We start from the raw sequence: 25,910 nt of genomic DNA on the forward strand, positions 1-25,910 counted from the left end.
AAAGACAAATATTATATGATATCACCTATATGTGGAATCTAGAAAATAATACACAAGAATTTATTTACAAAACAGAAACATACTCACAGACATAGAAAACAAACTTACGGTTACAAAAGGGGAAAGGGAGTGGGGAAGAATAAATTAGAAGTATGGGATTAACAGATACACACTACTATATATAAAATAGATAAGCAACAAGGATTTACTGTATAGCACAGAGAACTATGGTCAATAGCTTATAGTAATCTATAATGGAAAAGAATCTAAAAAACTGAATCACTTTGCTGTACACCAAAACTAACAAAATATTGTAAATCAACTGTATGTCAATAAAAAATTAATATTTAAGATAGAAATCTTTGATATGATATTGGTATCTATTAACTAGAAGTTCATTAATCAAAGCCTTTAAATAATTAAGATCCACATTTCTCTCTCTCTCTCTCTCTCCAAACACACACACGCACACACACATACACACACCACCCCCTACATTTTAGTTACAAGCTAAAGGCAAGGAAAGGATGATAAACTTAACACTGTGCAAAGAGTACATTAAAATCAAGAAACCTTTCATTCTCTCTTGTAAATACTAACCAGCTGGTTGATTTTAGGCGTATCACTTAAGCACTGTGGAGTTGAGTCAGGAAACTATTAAATGTAGTTTATCTCTAAGGTGTGTGGATTGGGGAAGTGGATGGTAATGGGGGAGTGACAAGGTTTGGGAGCCATTATCTCCCTTTCTCCGTATTTATATAGGTCTGTACAATGGGAATTTCTACTTTTTTTAGGTATCAGAACGGCACTCTCAGCCTTTCCTCTTACTGACCGCTCCCTAAGGTGGGAGAGGGCTACTGTCTGATCCTGCAGCCACTTCTCCCTCCTGGGTGGTGCGGGGTGTTAGAGATTGCTGTTTCCACAAGGCCTTTCTCTTTCCGGTTGGCTGGCCAAAAGTTCCCACACAGGTGCAGTATTCCCCTCCCAGCCCTCCTCTCTTTATCCATGTGGTAAGAAAAATTTCTCTTCTTTAAAAGCCACTATTAAGAAAATGAAAAATCAAACCATAGACTGGGAGAAAATATTTACAAAAATTTTTTTTTGATAAAGGACCTGTATACAGAATATCTAAAGAACTCTTTATAACTTGTGATACGAAAAAAATTTTTAATTGGTGAAATTTTGAACAGACACATCACAAAAGAAGATATTTGGATGGTCAATAAGCACATCCGAACATACTAAACTCATCAGTCACTAGGGAAATGCAAATTAAAACCATAATGAGATATCAGTTATTAGAATGGCTAAAACAAAACAAAGCTGATTACGTCAGATGCTGGCAAGGATGTGGAGCAAATGAACTCTCATATATTGCTGGTAAGAAAGTACAATGGTATAGGCACTTTGGAAAACAATCTGACAGTTTCTTACATAGTTACAAATGTACTTATCATATGACCCAGCAATTCCGTTCCTAGCTATTTCCCCAAGAGGAATAAAGATACATGTAAAAATAACAATATATACAAAAGATATGTGTAAAAAAAAAAAAAAACCCTGCATGTAACTATTATTCATTAGCAACATTATTCATTATCACCAAAAATTAGAAGTAACCCAAATGTTCATCAACTGGTGAATGGAAAAACAAGTTTTTACATCCTTACAATGGAAAACTACTTAACAATGAAAAAATGACCTACCAAAACATGTAATAGCATGGTAAGTCTCAAAAGCATTGTGCTAAGTCAAGGAAGTCAGACACAAAAGGCTACATGCTGCACAGTTCCATTTATATGAAATTTTTTAAAAGCAGAACTACAGGAACAGGGTCAGAGTTGGCTAGCATAAGGCAACTTTGCGGGGATAATTGGAGTAATTTATATCTCGATTGGTTGGTGGCTACATGACTGAATACACAGCAAAATCCACTGGACTCTACATTTAAAAAGGGTGAGTTTTACTCTATATAAATTATACTTCAACAACCCTGATTTTTTTCTTAAATTGTTATGGTTGATGCTGCCTATAAAAATTTTGGAACAAAACCAATATAGAAGTGAGATAAGCTCATCTCTTAAGGGTGGGGTATGCTAGGCATTCAAACTGTTCCAGAAGACAGGAAAACATGAAGAGTCTTCCAATGTTATGACCTAAGAATAGCCCCAAACTGATAGTATATCCTAACAAAAATAGCAATTATAGAAAACTCCAGGATTGTGATTATAGATATAAATATACCAGATTAAATATAATCGAACCTATTAGAGTGATTTTTTAAAGAGTAATATAATTCATAGAAATGAATGAGAAATTCATAATATAATTCCTAGAATTCATAATATGATAAGGACTGAGTAATTCATAATATAATTCATAGAAATAGGATATACACAGAAAAAAAAGATACTCAATTTCACTAGTAACCAAACAAATGCAACTTAAAATCAGAATTTAAAAGACCTGTAAGGTTATTACCCTGTGTTCATCTTTGTTATGCTAATGATAGTTATGAATTTATACAACTTTACCAGGAAATAGTTTGATAACACCCACCAAAACCTCAGAAAAATTTATATCTTTTGATCCAGAAATTCCCATTAGGAGTTTACCTTAAAGAAAACATTGCTCAAGTGTGTAACTGCAAAGATGTTCATTAGAGCATTGTTTATAATTATGAAAACTTAGAAACAGCTGAAATATAATAGGAGATTAGCTTAAAAATTATCAATCTACACACAATTAAACAATTGCATCCTTAGCAAATGTAAAAAATTAATAAACAGAAACTTCAATTGAACAGAGTCAGGAGACCAGAAGAGGGAGCTCTCATGCCCTGTGACAACAGTGGAGCCCAACAGGAGAAAGAAAAAGCTCGTCTTCTTTCCTGGCAACAGTTCAGCCAATGAAAAGCCCATAGACTCTTAGTTTTATTATAGCCCTCCCAACTTCCTTTTCTCCTCTATAAAAGCCTTCTCTTGCTGTGCAGGGAACTTGCACGTGGCTCACCATGGTTGCAGACCCTGCGCTGCAACTCTGCTGATCCCAAATACACCAATTTGGTCTGCAGAAATAGTTGGTAGTTGGTTTTAGGCCAACAAAACCATTAAAATGATGTTGTAGAAGAATATTTAGCACCACAGAAAGATATTCAAGTAGAAAAGCAGGTATTGGCATGATCCCATTTGGTAAATTAACAAAAAATAATTATAAAGAAAAAAGAGTGGAAGTATACAGGCCAAAACATTAGTAGTGATTTTTCTTTTTCTTTTTTTTGTATCTCTATTATCTAAATTTTCCAAAGTGAAAATTCTCATTTAAAAATGACCTGATTGGTTTTACATTATTTATCTTGCATGTGTCATTCGTATCTCACAGAGTAACTGTAATAATTATCTTCACATATATGTGATTTTTTTATGTCACATTCAGGCCATGTTCTTATCATACTGGATTCTAATTATTTAGCTAAATATATATGTCCAGTAGACTCACTCATCTTTGATATGTAACATAATATTTGACACGTGATGAATAAATTAGGAAAAGCTGGGTAAAAAAAAAAAAAGATTGAACTGCTATTTCACCAGAAAAAGATTGTGGTGACAAGTAAATTCATGTCAAGATGCTCATTTTCATTAGTTATTTAAAAAAATACAAATTAAAATCACAATGATAGGCCATTTCACACCTATAAAAATGGCTGAAAAAAATTTTAAGTGACAATACAGAATGCTGGTAGGCAATGAACTCTCACATTGCTGGTGGGAATGTAAAATAGGAAGCAACTTTGGAAGATTTTGGCTTTTTCTTATAAAGTTAAATATAAAATTACTTCAGAGTCAGCAACAGTGGATATTTACTTAAGAGATACGAAGTCATGTGTCTACACAAAGACTTGTGTGCAAATGTTCATAGCAATTTTATCCACAGTTGACCAAAGCTGGAGTCAACCCAGATGTCCAACCACTGCTGAATGGAGAAACTGATTGCATACATCCGATATAAATGGTATACCACTCAGCAATGAAAAGTAGTGAGTTGTGGACACCTGCAACAACATGGCTCAGTCTTGAATGCATTATGTTAAATGAAAGAAGCTAGACACAAATGGCTACATCATATATGATTTCATTTATATGTCATTTTGGAAAAGGAAACATAGTACCAGAAATCAGATTGGTGGTTGCCAGGGACTGGGAGTAACTGGGGAGAAGTGTTTAATTGTGAGAGGGCACAACGGAACTTTCTGGGATGATGAAATAGTCTCTATCTTGATTGATTACATGACTGTTCACCTTTGTACTTATCAAACTATGTACCTAAAAAGGGTGCATTTACTGTATGTAAATTATACCTCAATAAACCTGACTTATACAAACAACATTGATATACGCAATGTTCAAAGTATGTGTATATGCCTCCAATGTGGGGAAATGCTATTTTACTCATAATTTTAAATTTTGTTATGATTTAGGACTGGTAAAAAGTTATAAGGGTGACAGTGACTCTACATGTTAATTGCCTATAGGCACAATGAACTATGTATACAATTTTGTAATTCTTTTACCTATGTTGTTTATTATCATTAATTATATTAATAATGAAATGTAATTTTTTATCTGTTGAATCTAATAAATATTGCAATTTGTGTTTTATATGCCTTTGCTTTCTTCATTTCATTTATCTAGTAATTCATTTGGCAAATTCAGTTGGCAAATGTATAGGTCTATTATGGATTAGGAATAAAAAAAGGAAAAACTGGTTCTTCAGCACAGATAGCCCTAGAAGCACTATTCTAAAGGCAGGTATAGAAGCTTGTGTCTGTGTGTGTGAGTGTGTGTGTGTGTGTGCATGTGTTAGTTGTTCCCCTTGTAATTGGTTTGCGTCGCTGTTCATCCTGCAGACCCAATCTCTTCTTCATAACCAAGTAACAATTCTAGAAATTTGGCTGGGTCTCAAGTACAAGACCATTTTCCAATATAGCTCTACTGGCAATCTGTGACTAATTCTTAACTCTTTCTAAAATTGAAGGGGAAAGCGTATGATTGGCCACATCAAACCTCAACATGAAGATCCTTCCAGTTTTAAAATCCTGAGATTTTACCAAGGGTTTATTAAAAACAAACAAACAATGCTCAGGGTGTTGGCCAGGATCATTGCACAGAGAAGTCTCCTTGTTCTGTCCTTTTCACCAATCCTGGACACTTCCCTTCAACTCAGCCAAAGGTTACAGTTACTGTTTGCCAGGTCCCTACTTAGTCCTAGAACAGAGAAGATGACCAAGGTGGAGTCTGTCCCCTTGAGGGATTTATAGCTCATCTATATATGAATGATTATCTTCAAAACAATGATCCCAAAGCCAGTAAGATCCAGAATTATCAGGAAACATTCAATTGCATTTTCTTCCTTAGGTAACAAAGTGGTGACCGAAGTGTCAGAAAAATTATATACTTACAATGATCAAAATAAAGAGCTCTGTCCTTAAATCTCAGTAAATTAAGCATTAGTTTTACCCAAACACCAAATTCCTCAGAGTTTTTATTCCTATTGATTAAGGTTTCACTGCCCGTTTGGGAACTGTTATCCAAGAAGGATACAGCCTCCATTCCCAAAGGGCCTGACCAGTGTCTGCAAACCCGCTACAGGCACTTGGATAGTTAGTCTGATTTTGATACACCCCTGTTTTCTCCCATTGTCTTAGCTTTTTTGCTTAAAATTTTTCTGTATTTACTTAATGACTTATAGGTTTTTCAGTTGCAATCATAGACATAGCTATAATTTCCTCTGGCTTATTGATATCTTCAAGTAGAAGAGTGCAAGGTTTATACAGAGCTGCTAATTTCCAGGCTCTTCCTTTGCTGAAATACGAAAACCAGGACCTTAGGAGACAATGATTTAAATGATTTTCATTTTGAAGCTAAAAAGAAATTCTTTCCAGAATTTTTTCTCCCCAGGAAAGATTTGACTCTCCTGATGAACCCACCATGTATTTCCATTTATTATAACATGGGAACTATGTAATTTATCATATTTCCCTTTGGCTTAAGCCAAATAACTTTGTCTCTGGGCCACAATTACTTAACCCTTCCTCTATATGACTTTTCTTACTTCTTATTTTATCTGCCTTGCAACTTTATTTCAGCTGCCTCAGAACTTCTGTGGAAGTTAGCAGGTATACAGCACTCAAAAGTAAACCGATTAAATTAATAATGGCAATTTAAGAATGGATTCTATTAGGTCCTTCGTCTTTGTTCACTACTACTTCTATAAACTACTGAACTTTGAGGTCTTTTAAGAGCCTAGATTTATTTCTTTTAATGAAATCCATGTACTGATAGAATCAGGTAGAAATATTTATGAAGGTAAAATTGGATATTATTTATTCTTTCTCTTCTCATAAAATCAGAAATAACCTATTAGGTTTCTGAAGAAGATAATTTTTTAAATGAAAATTTAAAATTGTGCCAGCAACTAAAACCAGGTAGTGGGTAATAGTATTCCCCCAAGAAAATACTAGTAAAAAAAAATTTGAAATTAGTCTTTAAGAGCAAAAATTCAGAACAATATACAAGATATTTGAACAACATGAATAAAAAGCAACATGTTTTCCTAAAGATAGTATCAAAAATTTTAACCTGTAACCAAAATCTGGAGTTCAGGTTTACCCTTGAATGCAGTCTAACCAAGGATGATCATATTTCCAAAATCTCTTACACTCCTGCATCAGTAATCACATAATGTGAGCAGACACTTGAATGTCTGCCATCCCATTCTGAAAGTTGGCCTTTTTCTAAACATCTTCAGCTAAAAGTTCTCCAGTTGGTATTATTTACTGTGGTCAGGCGACCAAAGCACGGGGTCTCTCCCCTCAGGACCCCAGGGTGTAAATTAGAGAAGGCACAAGTGCACTGAGTTTGGTGGTCGTTTGAGACCCTGATGGACATTTGTCTACCTCACAAAAGCCTCCGTACAATTGGGCTCAATTTGTCACAACTGACAGTTTCTGCTCTAAAGAGGCCCAGGTCTGGGGTGGCACAGATGTCATAGTTTTTCTCTTTCCTCGGCTAGGACCACAGGGACAAAATTCACCCAGCAGAGTTAATAATTCCAAGCAATCTGCACAACCTCAAACACGCACCCTTTTCTATCTCTTTTTTTCCCTGTCTGTTCTGATCAGTTTCCTTAGCATGAGAGCCCCTTCGCCATCACCAGACCCAACCATTAGTAGACCTACAGGAACACACTCATTCCCTGAATCATTAGAAGGGCTCTGAAATATACAAACTGAGAGAATATCTCCACCGACGTCTCTGAGCTTCTGGAAGGCGTAGCCCAGCCTCATCCACCACTGTACCCCTCTACAGTGTCCAACTCGGTGGACCATGCAATAGTCCCTCTGCAAACGTTGCATAGAATTGACAGAGGACCTTGACCTGTTTTCTTAAATACCAGTGAGTCCATTTAACTCAAGTCTCCTTCACACTAGTTTCAAACAAAGCCCAATTTATAATCAGGCATCTACAGAAGGGTCATTAGAAGGTACAATTGCAATTGATTCTTGTGGCAAAAGTCATCAAACTCCTGTGTTTCTTGCTTGTTCCCAGAAAAAAAATAACTGAGGAAAACAAAAACTGTGTAGGCACCTTGCAGTGAGTACAGTTTTCATATAATTGTCTTAAGAGTAATTGAATCTGTCCTCGAACAACTCACAAATTATCTCCTGACAACTTGAAATAATAGACCTTTTTGTTCAAAGGAGAAAGCTTATGGAGACCAAAGGTTAAACAGGTCTTTTCATCATGATAAATCACTGGTTAATGAGGTCACTATTGTTGGGTATTATGACCATTCCCTTTAATGCCATTACCTCCTGGTTGTAAAGCTGACACTACTAATGGTCCGTATTCTTTGAACTTTTCCACAATATTGACTGGCTTCTCTGAGCAGATGTTCCTTGCATGTGACTGCAAGAGGGGCTGCAATTCTTAGCCATGGAAAGAGCTTCAGGCAAGCTTATGGGATCCAGACGGTCTAGGCATTTGCAGAGAGGAGGTAAGAGGCAGTAGGAAAAAAACCCCACAAGTTTAATTCTGTGATAATGGTATCAATTTGCTGCAGGTACCTGAGGAGACACGATGTGGCAACTACCACCAGAGAGCCTCATGAATGGTCATTCATTAGAAACAAGGCGGAAGGTGCAGCCAATGTTTGGATTACTCCTTACACATTACAACAGCATACATCTTCTCGAGTTGAACCTTACACAAATTCTGTAGGTTCCATATATTATTACCACATCTAGATGAGGAGACTGAGAACCTGTGGGGAAATCATTTTCCTAGGTCCTGCAGATACCAGGTGAGGAGGAAATGCTGACTCCAGACCTCATGCACTCCCAAACAGCCATGGCCACCAGGAGAAACAATGAATAAATCACACCTCAGACTCTAGTCAATATTAATTGTCATTTCAGATATTTTCTTTAAAAATGACAGTTCCACAATAAAGTAGTTCTTCATTTGCACTCAGTGACTGAACAGAAATAGAACTATACAATATTCACAGAAGACAGATTTTAGAGATTAGTTACATAGGGGACAGAAGTCCAGTGGCAAGTAACTCAGCAACCCTCCAAACCAGATAACGAACGAAGACATTCTCAATGTCATATTTGCCGCAGTATTCTTAGGGCAGAATGGCTTTCGGGGCACAGCTGGAATATTTGAATCACAAAATCTCCCTTCGTTTATTTTTGTTGTTGTTAAGTTGTTTTGTCTTTATTTTGTTTATCTGAATCCAAAATGAAAAATTGAGTTAATAACCCAGCTATGTGGCTAATATGAAAACCAAATATGTACAATGCCTTCCAAATACACATGATTTGTATTAAGCAAAGAGGACACCCAGGTATTTTGGCATGAACTCTACAGCCTATTCGACATCTAATGCCCACTGCCTTTGTGAAGGAAGAGAAAAATAGGACGATGCAATTTCAGCTGAAAAACCTGTGTATGAATTGATACCATTGATACCATTCTTGTTTCATAAAAATTTGAAGCACTGAAATAACTTAAATGTTCTACTTTGTGAGATGTTGAGAAAGAACTTTTCTCGTCGGGGAAAAAGTCTAGAATCACCCATGTCTGCTACGTGTTTTCCCTCACAGTAAGCAACCACGTGGCAGTGTTCACCAGTCTTTGCTACTTCAATCTAGAGTCCAGACAACACGGTTTGGGTTTGTGTCACTTTTGAGGGACACTGATGAGATTCAGAGATTTTAAAAAAGAGATTTTAAAAATTGGGGAAGCAAGAGAAGCATCTGTATGCAGCATATTGGATGCTCATTAAAGACAGGGACTATACTTACTTTGTACCTGGTAGATAGAAGGCCTTCAATACCCATTTGTTGAATTAATTGAATAAATACATAAAAATACAAATTCATGAATGAAAACTTCACATGTACTCTGTGGCTAATGGCTTAATTACTTTAGACTTCCTTTTCCAAAGCTGGCTCACTTCAAATACTTAATTTGTTATTACAACTTCCACTGGTCAGTTAGGTGGGGAATCATTTCATCTATTTTGACAGATGAAGATCCACAGAGCAGGCAGCAAATTACATAAAAAAGGAAATACGGATTTCAACAGAACCTCTTTCTATCTTTTAAAAATTGCCAAAGGGATAAAATAATCCAAAGTAAAATTGATAAGGTTAAAGCACCAAGAGGCAATCTTGGTTGTGTATGTTCCTGCTAAGAGGAAAGAGGTTTCCATTCTTGGAAAGAAAGAGTCAAAGCCTTCCCATTTGTACAAAAAAGGATAAAACATGGTGTTTGAAACATTAATTTAATCTCCTAAGTGCTTTGTCTCTGCACCACCAAGGACTCTGAAATGGGGAGGGGTGGGGGGAGTCTGGATGTCTGGAATCTCATATCAAAGCCCTAATCATTAGCTGTTTTTCACTTTTTTTGAGAACACAACCCTGGATCCACAGGGGGGATCAGGCAGATGTTAATGAGTAGGGCTTAATTTCCAAACCAAAGCTCAGACTAGGCCTATTCCACATTCAGATGAAATCTGAAAAAAAAAAAAAAAAAAGATTAACACTTCAAGATGTTTCGAAATATATGGGTATTAAGTCCTGTATTGGTAAAATAAATATTCTGCTTCACTTCATTTCTCACCACATTCATGTATCATATGCTGTCTAAATTGGATATTAAATGTATTCTTTCACTTTCAGGGATTTTAGGGCCTCAATCATCAAATTAACTTAAATGATTCCAAGAACGTAGGGCCAGGTCAGAGACATAATGAGAGGGTGACAATAAACATTTTGTTTGAACTCACAACAATCTTGTACTGTGTTAGCTGTGGCCAGCATTGTTATTCCCATCATAGATGAGGCAACCGAGGGTTTGAGAGGTGAAATGAAAGACTAATGTGTAAAACCTACTAGGGAAATAGTCTTGTCCTTCTGCTTCTATGATTCTGGGACTTTTCCTGTTGACAGCTCAGTGTAGTGGTCAGCAGTATGGGGTTACAACATTTGCAGTGCTTTAAAATACTGCAGTATAATCTTGTGATAGTGAGGCTGGGCCAGGTAGCTTAAACTGTAACTCTAGGGGTGGTCAGCTCACGTGTCAAGGATGCACTACCAGGGGCAGTTGGCTAACACTAACTCAGAAAAGACACACTCCAGAGGAGGCCTGGTCATTCTTGATCAATAACTCACATGCTGCTAATTGGCACACTGGGGGTCAAAAAAGGGATATTATTAGTGTCAAAAAGGGAATAGTATTATTAAACTAGTATCCTGTTAAATACTATAAATATTAGAAAATGGGCTCTCATCAGTAAAGTGAGAGGCACTCAAAATGAAGGGACAGGCAAGAGAGTTTAGAGACTCTCCCCATCCTTGCATCCAAGGTGTAAGGATCCACGGAGGCACTGCAGGAGCAAAGGGGAAGCGATCCAGAGACCTTGAGAAGCCTGTCTTTGAGGGCGGGTAGAAGACAGGTACACAATCCGTCAAACCCTCCGGGTCTCACCACTGTGATCATTTAGTCTCTGTCTTTGGCCATACTACTGCCCAGTCTGCAGAGTAAGTTCTGATCTTCAGATTCTGAACCAAAAGGATTCAAGGAACCTTTGTTTGGGGTATGAGCATCGTCACCTTTCCTCCTTGTCTGGTTCTAACCTGGGTTGCCAAGGTTTTGATAACTTGGCTTCTGCCTTCTTCCCTGGGACTTTGTAACATGATGGGCAACTTGGCTGCCTGGATACAGGTCCTCCTCAACAGTCATACCAAACCCAGGGTTTTCAAGAGTAGGGTTAGGGCCCTGCTCTTGAAACACAGCCTAGTGGTTGAGTTCCAGCCAGGAAAGTATAATCTCCTAGTTAATACCTAAGGACCCAGTGTAATAATTGTGTAATTATTAATAGCATTCTCTTTCACTTTAAAAAGTGTCCTGGTCTGAATACAAAATTATATCTCAGTCTACCCAGGCAATAGAAATAAAAGCAAAAATAAACAAATGGCACCTAATTAAACTTACAAACTTTTGCACAGCAAAGGAAACTATAAACAAAACAAAAAGACAACCTATGGAATGGGAGAAAATATTTGCAAATGATGTGACTGACAAAGGCTTAACTTCCAGACTATACAAACAGCTCACACAACTTAATAACAAAACAAACAACCCAATCCAAAAATGGGCAGAAGACCTAAACAAGCAATTCTCCAATGAAGACATGCAAATGGCCAACAGGCACATGAAAAAATGCTCAATATCACTAATTATCAGAAAAATGCAAATCAAAACTACAATGAGGTATCACCTCACACCAGTCAGAATGGCCGTCATTCAGAAGTCCACAAATAATAAATGTTGGAGAAGGTGTGGAGAAAAGGGAACCCTCCTACACTGTTGGTGGGAATGCAGTTGGCGTAGCCATTATAGTAAATAATATGGAGATTCCTTAAAAAACTGAAAATAGACTTACTCTATGATCCAGCAATCCCACTCCTGGACATATATCCAGAGGGAAACTTACTTCAAAAAGATACATGCACCCCAATGTTCATAGCAGCACTATTTACAGTAGTCAAGGCATGGAAGCAATCTAAATGTCAATTGACAGATGACTGGATAAAGAAGTTGTTGTATATATATGCAATGGAATACTACTCAGCCATAAAAAAGAATAAAATAGTGCCATTTGCAGCAACATGGATGGACCCAGAGATCGTCGTACTCGTGAAGTAAGTCAGAAAGAGAAAGGAAAATATTGTATGATATCACTTGCATGTGGAATCTTTAAAAAAGGACACAAATGAATTGATTTACAAAACAGAGACAGACTCACAGACAGAAAACAAACTTGTGGTTCCCAGGCAGGTAAGGGGCAGGCAGGGGGATAAATTAGGAGTTTGGGATTTGCAGATACTAACTACTATATATAAAATACATAAACAACAAGGTTCTGCTGTATAGCACAGTAGAACTATATTTAATATGTTGTAGTATCTATAAGGAAAAAGAATATGAAAAGGAACATATGTATGCATATGTATGACTGAAACATTATGCTGTACACCAGAAACTGACACACTGCCTATACTTCAGTAAAATGTTTTTTAAAAAGGAAATTATATGTCCACCCTACCTATGAGAGGAGAGAACCTTTTCTTCTTCAGCGTTATATTCCCAGGGTTTGGCAAAGTGATGGGGTTCAATACGTATTTGCTGAAGGAGTGAATGAATAAATGAAAGAATCTGTCACAATGTGTCACCTGGGGCCAGACTTCCCTGCTGTTACTACTACTGATCCGACTTGCAAACACCACTTACTTTGACTGTCAAATACATTATTCTATTTTCTGCAGCCATTTAAATTAGGCCAACTGGATGAGTTTTCTACTGGCCAAAGCTGGGACAATTTGAATACCAATGATAATAATAACATCAATGGGTTGAACATATTAAATATGATTAAATTCATAATTCAATGTGATAATCCAAAGATTCCAAAACAAAGCTTCACTTGTGATCTCTGTAAGATCCTAGGGAACTAATTCATTATTTAAAAAGCTGATAAAGGGAAAGAATTAAGCATTGATCCTGTCTTTCTTATAGGACTGACTATACCTCACTAGAAATTATTAGCTGCTTAGGAGAAGTTATGTCTTTGTAAAAAAAAAAAACAGCTAATAACTGAAGACTGAATGATGTATTTAGAATATCAATATTTTGCATTCTCTATGGAAATAATGAGTCTAGGTCAGTGGTTCTCAAATGGAGCAATTCTGTCCTTTAGAGGACATTTGATAATCTCTGGAGATAATTTTGGTTGTCATAACTGGGGAGGAGGTGCATAGAGGCCAGAAATGCTACTAACCATCTGAAAAAGCACAAGACAGTCCCCAGAATAAAGGATTATCTGGCTCAAAATGTCAGTAGTGCAGAGGATGAGAAATCTTGATATAGGCAATAATCCCTAGTGGCTGCAAACATTAGAGACAAGCAGACACTGTGTCCCGCCCCCCACCCCCGATGGAAATACACAGCGTCTTCTATAAAGCAGTCATGCTTGAAAATCAACCTGAGTCTGATCAAACCTCTAGTTCTGTGGCTCTCAAATTCACTGTGCATTCAAATCACCAGGTGGGCTCGTGAAAGCACAGATTGCTGGGACCCTCAACTGAAGTCTCTGCTTGGAGAAGTCTGGGTGGGACCCAAGAATATGCATTTATAACAAGTTTCCAGGTGTTGATGCTGCTGGCCCAGGACCACACTTTGAGATATAAGTGCAAATTTACAAGGAATACAGAGGGCAGAGAAATATGTTAATTCATTATAGCATTCATCCATGATATTCTTTATTATACTGTTGGAGTTCATTATACTATTCTCTTTATATTTGTATACATTTGAAATTTTCCATGTCAAAAAACAAAAAGTTATCAATAGAAGAACATTTAACAAAGGGGGAATAGTTTAAACCATGTTGAGAAAAAGTATGTGCACTGGAAAAAATAAGGAAAAAAGTCTAATATGTTAACTGTAGGCATCTTTGAGTGATAGGACTATGGCAATTTTTTAAAACTTCTTTTGGTTTTTCTGTCTTTTTCTTAATATTAAAGATGCTCTTTTAATAATTCTAGGTACACATGTATGTAGAATGCCTCAATTTTGGAAATCAAAATCAGGTTATTTAAATAATTTTTTTCTCTTATCTGACTGCCAAGGGATTATGCAATGTATTTTTTAAAAGAACTATTAAATATGCTGTTTTTTATTTTAAGAAAGTTATAAAACTTGCTGTATGTTCAGCCTGGTGAACTGTATTTCTAAATATCTGTGTCTGTTTTAATGTCCTCACCTAGTGGAGGGTCTTTCTCCCAGACACACTCCTTTGAAGGCCGTAGCAACCTGCTGGAAGTATTGGGCTGTCCTAAGCTATATTCATCAAAGGACACAAAATGACTATCACACAAGGCACCATGGGAATGCTAAGATAGTATCCCTGAGGTCGAAAGGAAGGAAAGACCACATCCTTCCCAATACAAGAAATCAGGAGAGGCTGCCTGGAGGAGGGGGGCAGTCATTTGATTCAGAACATGAAAAGAATGCATAAGATTTTGACATATGGTGATGAAGTAGATACAGCAGGTGAATGAAAAGGCAATCACAGTGATAGAAGCAACAGGCCAAGGGAAAAGAAAGGCACCAAATCTGGTGAGGTCACAGTCTGCACACAGTCTGGCAGAAGCATGGGAACCTAGGGAACTTGCAGGAAATCCAAGGAGGTTGGTGACACTTTGTGAAGGATGGAGAATGCCCACCAGATGATGTGTTGTGTTTTGCTTTTTCAAAGGACTTGCCTTATTCCAGAAGCCTCCCCTTTATAGTTGCCTCCAGTAGGTCTGGTTAATGCAGACTCTTTTCTGCTTTCTTTGCCCTCTGATACTGCAGATAACTCCTCTCTCCCTCCAGGATGGATCATCCTCTCCTCAAATAGGTGAGTGTATTAATTTCATTTCCACAAAGACAGCCCACTGCAATACCACTCCCAAGTGCACAGGGCCCCAAGTTGAAGAACCAACTAAAGAGACGGCCAGGCCAGATGGGTTCCGTCAAGCTCTCCATGGCCTGCACACACTCCGGACCAAAGCCGCCCCAGCTGTGCACCTCACTGAGGAATGCGGCTGCATTGGCTCTACTGAGTTATTGGGTTTCCAAGTGAAAGAAGTAAAATTTATACTAAAGAAATGCTCATTTCATGTATGCTGATTAGCAGAAAATTGTTCCTTTGTCTTAGCGACTAGGAAGGATCATGGTGCTGAGACTCCTGGCTGGGGAGATGGTCCCTCTCCCTTCCTCTACCCTGAGCTCAGGCCACCCCGCTGCAAAGACCCCGAGGAACCAGGATCAGCTGGATTCCAACTGTAAACACCAAGACAAGGGCCTCTGACTTCAACCTCCTTCACCTCTGGGGGAGCATATAAAACAGGACTTGGAGACCTGGACAGAACAGAAATTATTCTTCCCCAAAGTGGGGTTTCTCTGTTCCTTCAGGAGTAGGAGGGTAAGACATCAGACTTCATTCACTCATTTCCTTTTTTTTTTTTTCAATTGAAGCATAGTCAGTTTACAATGCTGTGTCAGTTTCTGGTGTACAGCACAATGTTTCAGTCATATATGTACATATATATTCCTTTTCATATTCTTTTTCATTATCGGTTACTACAAGATGTTGAATACAATTCCCTGTGCTCTACAGAAGAAATTCTCTTACTATTTATAGTGGCTACAATGATGTAGCTGCTTATCAAGTTATTTGCCTAGACTCCTGGCATCTAAGAAAGAGATGAGAAACAGCAAATCAAGTCATTGCTTTTTCCAAGAAGAACCTGAAGAAATTACCAGCTCTGTGATGCTGAGATCCAAGTATATATATTTGATTCTAAAATGCACAATTTTCTACATTTGATTAACTCCTAAGTAGCCACAAGTCCTATAATTAATAGCACACCAAAATTATAAATGGCAGGAATTTTTCTTTGTTGGTGGCATGTGAAAGAGTGTGTATCTAATAATTAAGGGTATGTTGGATTGGATTAAATTTCACAGAGAAATGATAGAATGTTAGAAACTGATAAACAAACAAAAATCCTTGTAGTGATAAGCTCTTCCCACCTCAAAGGAATTTCCTTTCTCATCTCAATCCTCCCAAGAATTGCTTTCCAGGAGACAGAATTGTATTTTATCAATCTGAAAATGAAATGGTGTATTTAAAATTCCCTCCTTAAAAAACTAAAAAAAGACTTACCATGTGATCCAACAATCCCACTCCTGGACATATAGCCAGAGGGAACTCTAATTCAAAAAGACATATGCACCTCAATGTTCATAGCAGCATTATTTATAATAGCTAAGACACAGAAACAACCTAAATGTCCATCAACAGATGACTGGATAAAAAAGATGTGGGGTATACACACACACACACACACACACACACACACACACACACACACTCCACAGAATAGTACTCAGCCCTAAAAAAGGATAAAATAATGCCATTTGTAGCAACATGAATGGACCTGGAGAATGTCATACTAAGTGAAGTAAGCCAGAAAGAGAAAGAAAAAAACCATATGATATCGCTTATACGTGGAATCTAAAAAAGACACAAATGAACTTATTTACAAAATAGACAACATTAACAAAAGAAAGGACAAAGATCACATAATCATCTCAATAGATGCAGGAAAAGCATCTGATAAAATTCAACATCCCATTTATAATAAAAAACCCCTATCAAAGTGAGTATAGAGGAAACATACCTCAACATAATAAAAGCTGTTTATGACAAACCCACAGCCAGCATAATACTCAGTGGTGAAAAACTGAAAGCTTTCCCAGTAAAATCTGGAACAAGACAAGGATGCCCACTATCACCACTTCTATTCAACATAGTCTTGGAAGTCCTAACCACAGCAATCAGGCAAGAAAAAGAAATAAAAATGATGAGGGAAAAGAGGTGGGAAGGGATAAATTTGAGAGTTTGAGATTTGTAAGTGTTAGCCACTAAATATAAAAATAGATTAAAAACGCAAATTTCTTATGTACAGCACAGGAAACTATATTCAATATCTTGTAATATCCTATAATGAAGAAAGAATATGAAAAGGAGAATATATGTGTATATATATATATAAAACACTGAATCACTATGCCGTACGTCAGAAATTAATACAACATTGTAAACTGACTATATTTCAATAAAAATAAATAAGTAATTAATTAATTAAAAAAATAAAATTCCCTAAAACTACCTGGTTCCTAGCAAAACTGTAAGGAAACAGAATCAACTTTAGGCAGAGAGAGTTGGTTATAAATTCCATTTCTGGTAACTACTATTCCTTTCCCTTTTGAAGCCTCACTTACCTGGTCTGTAAAAGGTTAATGACAATATTTCCATCCTAGAGATGTTGTGGGATTAAACGGGATAAAGCATGGCATGTAGGAGATGCTCAATAAAAGTTACTTTTCTATTTATATAGAATTATTTGTGATACTAGATCTGTAGTTCCCCCAAAGCTCCTGCAGTCTGCAAAACGTGCCCGTCAGTATGGGACCCGTGACGTGAGCAAGGACACTAAACTGGTGAAAGAGACAGAGCTGGGGGTTCCAAACAGCCTCGTGTTCTGTTTTCGATATAGCAGCCAACTCCATCAAAATCCTCACCACAGGCCCCAAGCCCTTGTATTCTGGTTTCTGGAGAGCCACAACCCATTCACAACATGAAGCTCAGAATCAGCAAATCCAGAGAACGACATTCAAATGGCTCGGCGACGTAGAAGACATTGATGGATTCTAGTGAGCAGCTGTGTGAGTTATTGTGTCAAAAACGCAGGGGTCATCATCAGCTCTGATATGATCCAATGCCTGTGACCCTCTCCCCCCGACATCCTCTGGGGGCCACCAGGTCTGGCCCGACACAGCTGCGTGCTACCCCAGTTTGCGGCTATATTGACACAGCCATTTTCATGGTAGGCCTGTTGTAAATTTGTTGTTACATGGCGCGTCTGCCCCAAATTGCACGGTGTACGTAAATTTTTGTGTGTGTGGCGGGGCTGGCAAGGGGGTTGGAGGGTGGGTACCGGGGCTGAATGGAGCATGTGATGAAGCAACCCGCGGGAGACCTAACCCTGATAAATTGTTTACTTGTTAGCGATGGGGCTCCAGAGTGGGCTGGGGGCTGCGGGCTCAGCAGGACAGACGTAGAAGGTGGACCCACGCCAATTACCAGCCATTGTGGCGTCCCACCCCATGATTGACACCAATGTCTCCCCTCTCACCATGGGTCCTTTTACTCTCCCGGACCCAACACAAGCCCCACTGTGCTAATACCGTGGTGTCTTCTATTTCCTCTTCTGCCAGCAAAAATTAACCTAGGCCCGCGGCCTGTAGAAGACCTAAGGCCTTTATTTTATTATGCATTTTCCCCCAGTTTTTCAAGGATGAGTTAAAAAATAGAGGTTGCTAAGGCCAGTCGGGCCACAAAGGAAGCAAAGGGACAAACATTATCTTTGGATGACTGACTTCAAAGTTAATGATCTTCCCCACTGAATTGTGCCCTCCGCTGCTCAATGAGGTCTTTGCCATCAGATAAAGAAGCGCCTCTTTAATCCACTAACACTGCTTTGTCCCTTTGTGGCAAAATGATCATTTCATCAGTTTCGGGTACTCTCTGCCCGGAGAGGTTTTTTTTTTTTTTTTTTTTTTTTTTTTAGCCTGAGTGATTCAGAGCAGGAGAGACAGAGAAGGGTATTTCTCGACTTCATTTTCCCTCAAGTGACGGCTGAATAACTATGCAAAAAAATTAAGGCATAATGAGCCAGCAACAGTGACAAAACCTAATTAGTCACGGAGGCCACTGGGTAATGAGCCGCAAAACCCGGCTCTTGAGTGTGTAATAACTGTATTTTTCTCCATTTCTTCCCCTTTAGTCACAGCCTTGTGTGGCATTTTTAACAAACTAAAATGGCACCAGATGCAACAGGGTACAGACATTTTAACTTGAATTAAGAAACCATATGTTCCGATAAGTCATGGTCTCTTCTTTCCCACAGACTGGGTCCTCCATCTGTGAGGGAACACTCCAGCGGTGAGGGAATGATGGCCGTTGGGACGATCACCCCATGAACATGAAGAGGGGTGGGGGGTAGGGGATGGGTCTCCAGGACCCTCGCTGGACAGAGGTCCTGGCTCCCACAGGCATCCTGGACATTCCAGATGTGGGGTCCAGATACGCACTCTAAGCGTGGTAAGATGGAGCAGCTTGAGGAGGAAGGGAAGGTGGAGGGGGCAGAGGTGGGAAGGACCCTGTGTCCAAATAAGGGAGTCTGAAATGCTGGGGATTGCCTTTAACCATTTACGACAACATTATCCACATTCAAGTGATGGAAGACACAAGTTAGCCAAGTCTGAGACTCACAAGCCTTGAGATGTAGGATAGTCCCCACCTCCTCCATCCGTTTGAGATAAAGCCACCAAGGATCGGTGAGGCTAGGAAATTGCCCCAGATCCCAGTTAGAAATGCAGGAATCAAGCTGTGAAGCCACATCTGTGATCATTACCCCAGTGTGTTTCCTACATTATGTTGTCATTATTATTGTTCATAATCATTTGCCCTTCAAATCAGAAAAGTTTTAAAGAGTGGAAAGTTTACATAGCATAGTTTGGCCTGATTGCTCTCTTCAACCCTCAGGTCCAAAGCCACTTAGGTAACACATCATTAATGCATAATTTTTATTTGGAGCAGGGTAGCATCAGGGGTACGCCCTGGGCCCCACTCTGTAATGTGGGAGACTCCCAATCCCCAACCAAGGAGACACTGCCTCACAGTGTTAACTTCTATTTCTCCTCTATCTCTAAATGTCACCAACTTTGGGGCTATGATTGGGCTTAGAGAAGCAGGCATTATGATCTTTGTTCTGAGCAACAGAAAGGCTGACTTTCCTTTTGTCCCTCTCCATAACCAGCAGACCAAAAACAACCTTCCCAAGATGAATCCAAGTCCCCCAAAATGTCAATAAGGACCTCATTTCCTCCTGAGCCTCTGGCCATGGAATCACATCAGGGAATCTCAGATGAGGAATCCCAGGTGGAATACAGAGTATAGAATTAATGAGAGAACACAGACACAGGTTTGGACCAAGATTGCGTATACCTCCTCAGGGAATTTTAAAACAGCATCTGTTAAAAAAAAAATCCAGCACCCACATTCTCTCTGTAACAGGAAAAATGCATGAAACAAACACACAGCAAAAAACAAAACAAACAAACAACAACAACAATCCAGGACCAGCTACACAATTTGGAGGTTTACATAATATAAGTTATGTTTTAACTCCCCATAGAATTCTGACCCAGCAAAGGCCTGCTCTCTGGGACTGTGTAATGTGACAGCTCTTTGTTTCTTCAGTCCAGGACCAGCTTCATACTTTGCTGGGCCCAGGGCAAAATAAGAACGTGGGGTCCCCTGTTCAAAAATTATGAAGGATTTCAAGACAGCTACGGCAGAGAATTAAACCAGGTGTGGGCCCCTCTGTGCACGGGGTCCTGTGTGACTGCACAGATCACACACCCACGAAACCAGCCCCGAAAAGAAAGCTAATGTGTCAGTGTCCCTGAAGCGGAGGCACACATGAGACCACCAGGAACAGTTCAGCTGAGAAGGCCGCCCAGCATTATTGCAACTTCTGACTCTTAGTGCTTCAAAGTGGACTCTTTTTCCTCTAAACTTTGAACTTCAGAAAGTCGACTTCAGCATCTCAGAAGTACTGTATGTAAAACGGGGAGTTTCCCCACGCAGACAATGCCATTGCTTCTCGACTCTTCCCCAAACTTTCATCTATTCTAGTCCCGGCAAGCTTGGCTGCTCTGTTCAGTGGGCCCTTTCCTGCACTCGAGTCAAGTCATTATCCTCTTTTTATATACTGCACTTCGTGCCCTTGTGAACCTGTTGAAAAATAGTGAAAGAGAGTTGAAAAGTACCACTGGCTCCTGAAAACAGTGCTGATGAGGAGGCAGAAAGGGGGAACTCCGGTTTTATTCAGTGCTAAAGATAACACCACCAGAATGATAGACTCCTCCGAATTGTTCGTCCCCATGGGCCATTGTGCCCCCGGCCCTGAATGAGCCTCTTAGCAGCTCGGAGGGCCTGTCACAGGTAGGCACCCAACAGAGATAATTCCCAGCCTATGCTTGACTGCTTCCTTATAGACACTCACTCATGGTTCTGAAAGGCCCCAGACACTGTTGAATAAACTCCTACTCGCTTCCATAAACTTTTTCTCCCACTGAATTTTCCGGGGATGTGAGCAGCTTCCCAGCCTCGCCGGAGGACGCTTCTGAATGCACCTCTGTCTGAATCAAAGCCTGACAGCCCAGCCTCTTTCCAAAACAAGAGAGAAAACGGGGCCATCGGTCCCTGCGGGGAACTTCTGTGCTTTCCTCTGCAGGTGAAGGCCAGCTCCCAGAGGCTCTGGCCTTCCTCTTGCTCTTCCTATGGGTTTACTTATTTGGGTTGCAGAAGACTTTTTTTTTTCCTATGAAAGGAAAAAAGCCTCTGTTTGTTGTCTGAGCCCTGTCTCTTTTGGTTTTGAAAAATAACAGTGTCCTACAGGGGATAGGGCATAGAGACTCTGGGGGCATGTCTGTCTTCAGAATGTCCTAGAAGAGCGTGTGTTTTTGAGCAGCACCAAGCTGGGTTTGAATCCACTTATTGATTCACTCATGGGGCTTTGAGCAAGTCACTCGCCTGTCTGAGCCACAGTTTTCTCATCTATAAAATAGGGCTAATAATAACGTACCTTACAGGCTCTTTTCTAGCAAAGGTTAAACTAGATTATGTATGTAAAGGGCTTAACATGGTGCCCAGTAGGAAACAGAACTCAGCAAATGATAGATTTCATCGCTGTATTATTCCTCTGCTTTTCTCGTGTTATTCTGATTCCCCAGACTCTTCAGAGCCCTTTCAGGCCAGTCTTTGGCTTTTGAAGGACATTGGCCCATTTGCCATTTAGATCTTTCTAAACTGGCTTCACAGGAAAGGGGTACTACTTCCTCCTTCATCCTTAAAACCCAGCTCTTCAGAATGTGCCCAGATAGACACATTTTGTTAGGTTTCCTCATCCAAATAATCAAAGTGAATAGCCCTGTGACTTCAAAACACTGTTAAGATCATTAAGACATGAGACATCTTAGGAAGAAAATTATAGAAGACTTTTTATCAATTTTTTAAAAATTCTGTCTTCTTTGCTCACTTTTGATTTCACCAGGAGAAATAAACAAAATGAATGGTTTGACTCCCTCTTCCAGAAAGATGGAGAGATCCTTTCAGCCAGAAAAAGGAACATGAGTCCAAAAGTGGAGGCAACCTCTTTTTTCCCCCTTATTCCCCCAGCATTTCCTCCGGAGCATCACTGGTACAAAACACAAACCAAGGAGACCCACCTGTGAGGTCTCTGTTTTGAAAAATCAAGCACCAGCAACGCTTCCTTGATGAATCCACGGGTTTCTGATCAACATGCTGACTGGTGTGTAAATCTTCAAAACTCAGTAGGGTTGGAGGTTAGGGAGGAGGCTGCCTCACTGAGCACATTAACATTCTTCCTATTCACAAGAATAAATGCTTTTGTGCACTATTCGAGTTGTTCTCCCTTTAGGATGATACTCAAGTTCCCTGCAGCAAAGTACTGGGGGAAACTGTTCAAAAGAAACCCTGTCCCAATTCTAACCCACCACAGAGAATCCATCACTCTGAGACATCTCTCCTCTCAGTTTCATTAAGCAGGACTGCTGGTCAGTAATTCACTTATTCATTCAGTAACTATTTATTGAACATCTACTCCATGCCAGGTCCTGTGCTGGGTGTGAGGATACAGAAATGAGTCTGGAAGACATCCCCACAGCCAAGAGCTCACTCTCTGGGTGGGAGAATGAGACTATATACAAAGAACTCTAAGACAGAGTTTTAAAAAAATATCCACTGTGCCAAGAAAGAGGTGCAAATAAAACACTGTGGGAGTCCAAGAGAAAGAGAAATTAGTTCAATTTTGAAGCACAGAGAGGAGAAAGGATGGGACCAGGACAATCCTCTTGAATTGTGCCTTAACAGGGAAAGCCGGACTTGTCCTTGCAGAGAGTGGTTAGGGGAGGAAATGAGCTTCCAGGTGGAGAAACAGTCAAAGCTCAAAAGTGGGGGATCAAGGAACTGTCCAGGAACTGGCAACGTCACATGTGTCCATCCAATTTTCAAACAGGAATGAATTCGGAAGGATGAGAACCTGCCTTACCCATAGCCTCGGCAGTTAGCAGCTTTGTCTGGAGCCAGCTTCCTGCTCTTGGTTAGATCCTGACAAGGCTTACCTCTTTCCGAAGTACATAGAGCTCCACCAGGAGTTCTGGGAACAACAACCCACATGAGACGTGGTCCTTGCCCTCCCAGGGCTCAGAGCCCTGCTGCTTTGTCTGCTTCTCTCCCAACACATAGAGTTAGCATCCCTTTTACTCTAAAAGTGATCGATAGATAGCATCACATATGATATAACCTACCTTAAGTACATAATTCCAAAAGAGCGATGTGATGCCCTACCAGTAATACAAAGGAGAAACAAAAGGGAAATAATTTATAACACAAAGCATGTATTTCCATATGTAAATGCTTGAGGAAGCTTACACTAGCAGTTATGAGAAGTCAAAAGTTTCCATCTACATACAGAATTATTGTAAATGCAATAACATTTATAAAAACAGCATATTATATAAAGACAGCATATTATATAAAAACAGACAAACATAACTATATTTTGTTAGAAACTCGGGTACCACAAGCAGTATTTCCATCCGTGGACGTGATTTTCTGAAATGGTGAAAAACTCCTGGTCAAAGGTCAAGCTACCCAAAGTATAACTGGCCTTTTTTATTTTTTAACAGTGGTTGTTGCCTTTCTGGAAAATTCTCCTTATGTTAAACTGTGCAAAGATTACTTTGTGGTCTATATGTAAAACACAGTAAGCTTTCAGTCTTGGATAATTATAAACAAGGTTTTAACCTTAAATGTCTAGTGGAACATCACAAAGTCTTTTGAGTGGTGGGATGATTATCCAGTTGTCTGGGACTGTCTTGTACATTGTCCCTGCACAATAAATGACAGTGGTCCTCTCCAGTCAATGTGACTACAAGTCGCCACACACACATATTTCCAAAAGACCTCCTGGGGCACTGCCACCCCATTGAAAACCATTGGTTTAGAGTTTAGTTGAGGAGGGAAGGTTCACACCCCAGAAGACAATCAGGTTATAAGTAATCATCTATTAAAAGTCAAATCATTCAGAATAGGCATCAAGCACTATTCAAAAAAGAGCAAGAAAACCAGGGGTTCAAGTCATCAGGAAATTCTTTATTCCTAAGCATGATTTAAGAAAAAGTATAGACTTTGAAGTCAGCCCCGGTTTGACATCTATTCCTTGCATGAATTTGGATAAATACTTTAACTTCTCCAAGCCTCCTTCTGCCCACCTGTAGAATGGGAGTAATGACACCTACTTTGAAAGATAAGTAGAGAGGATTAAATGAGATTTTGTCTCATTTAGTAAAGTATCTGGGAGAACAGCTGGTTCATGACAGATGCTCAACAGACAGTAGCTGTCATTGGTATAAAGGAAGAGCGACTTCTGCCGGCCTCTGAAAGATGGCAGAGTTGGGGAGGGAAGGTCGGCACAGCATGAGCGAAAGCCTAGAGGAAGGACTATCCGTGATGGGTTTTGCCGAAAGGAAATAGTTCAGTGAGGCTGTCAGAGAGGGGGAGAGTGGAGGCGCGATCAGCAAGGGGGCACCTTGAAGAGGGTGCAGTCTCGAATGTGTGGCTAAGGACGGAGGGGATTTATTCTTGTTGGCTAAGGGAGACAATGAACGTGGAGCAGTCCTGGACACAACCTAGGTTAGACCCAACTGCACACAAGACCACGGAGAGCCTCAGTCCCTACTGCTCTGAACAGCCGTGTTCTGCTCCGCATGCCTCTCCCACTGCTCCACCCCTCAGCTGAGGCAAACTGAGGTGGCCTTGGACTGGGGAGCAGCCTGCCCACGAATCTGTGACTTATGCTCAAAAAGCCTGTTAGCAAAACTGAGCTGGGCCAATCCAGGTCCTTCTTTTGAGAATGAGAACAAAACAGTAGCTGCTCAACATGGATGGACCTAGAGATGATCATATTAAGTGAAGTCAGTCAGAGAAAGACAAATATAACATGATGTCACTTATATGTGGAATCAAAAAAAAAAAAAAGATGCAAATTTCATTTATAAACCAGAAATAGACTCACAGACATAGAAAACAATCTGGTTACCAGGTGGTGGGGGGTGGTAGATAGATTAGGAGTCTGGGATGGACAGATGCACATTACTATATATAAAACAGATAAACAATAAGGACCTGCTGTATAGCCCAGGGAACTATATTCAATTCTTGTAATGAGCTGTAATAGAAAAGGATCTGAAAAAATATGTATATGTAAAAAAAAACCCCAACAAACCCAAACCAATAGCGGCTAGAGCTGAGCAGAAGGGTTTTGAGGCAGACCTGGGGCTGGGGAGTCTGCTTGGGACCACAGGCGCACTGAGCCTAGGAGGATGCCAGGGGGTAGAGAACGAGGAGACAGGACCAGACACAGATGGAAGAAGCAACATCATTATGAGAAACTGTGTGGTCCCTAAGAGAGGGACCAAGAGAGCAGCCACCTGAGGGACCTGTGGTTTTCTGGTTCCAGATTCCGTTTATGCTCATCCTTACAAAAACTCCCCTTTCCTTCAGATTAGTCG

This window comes from Camelus ferus, chromosome 10, assembly GCF_009834535.1.
Source record: "Camelus ferus isolate YT-003-E chromosome 10, BCGSAC_Cfer_1.0, whole genome shotgun sequence".
In the NCBI taxonomy this organism is placed as follows: Eukaryota; Metazoa; Chordata; class Mammalia; order Artiodactyla; family Camelidae; genus Camelus; species Camelus ferus.